The following is a 443-nucleotide window of genomic DNA, read 5'->3' on the forward strand; positions in this document are numbered from 1 at the left end:
ATTCCATCCCCGTCCTCTCGTATTTCTACCCTCCTTCAATCAACCAATTACCCAGTTTCACAACCCAACCTCCCCCCCCCCCGCACCAACACCCCTCCTTAACGCCACCTCTCCACCCCTACTCCCCTCCCCATCCCCTCCCTCTTTCCCATGTGCTTCCCCCTTTCCCTCATCCCTCCTTCCCCTCCCCTTCCCTCCCCCCACCCCAATCTCATCGTGTATTTGAAGCCAATAACTCGCTACTTTAGTAAAACGTTCGACCCAAAATGACCCTCGATATAAACGTCTGCCATTCACCGCATGGCACTTGAAGGTCTGACTTGAGTGGCACTGAGGGTCCTTCCAGTGCCACGGTGCCAGGAGCCCTCGGCGTTTTCTTGAGGTTAATATCGGAGGCTGACGTTCCCTGACCTAGAAGAATGTTAATGTGGGGGTCGCCGTGA

The 443-nt window shown here is 55.1% G+C and overlaps 1 protein-coding gene across 1 annotated transcript in view; it reads right to left on the bottom strand.

The window, feature by feature from the left end:
- LOC119588725 (small conductance calcium-activated potassium channel protein-like) overlaps positions 1–443 on the bottom strand; it is a 54,495-nt gene that overhangs the window by 32,446 nt on the left and 21,606 nt on the right. The window lies entirely within an intron of this gene.

The sequence above is a fragment of the Penaeus monodon genome, chromosome 24, assembly GCF_015228065.2.
Source record: "Penaeus monodon isolate SGIC_2016 chromosome 24, NSTDA_Pmon_1, whole genome shotgun sequence".
NCBI lineage: Eukaryota > Metazoa > Arthropoda > Malacostraca > Decapoda > Penaeidae > Penaeus > Penaeus monodon.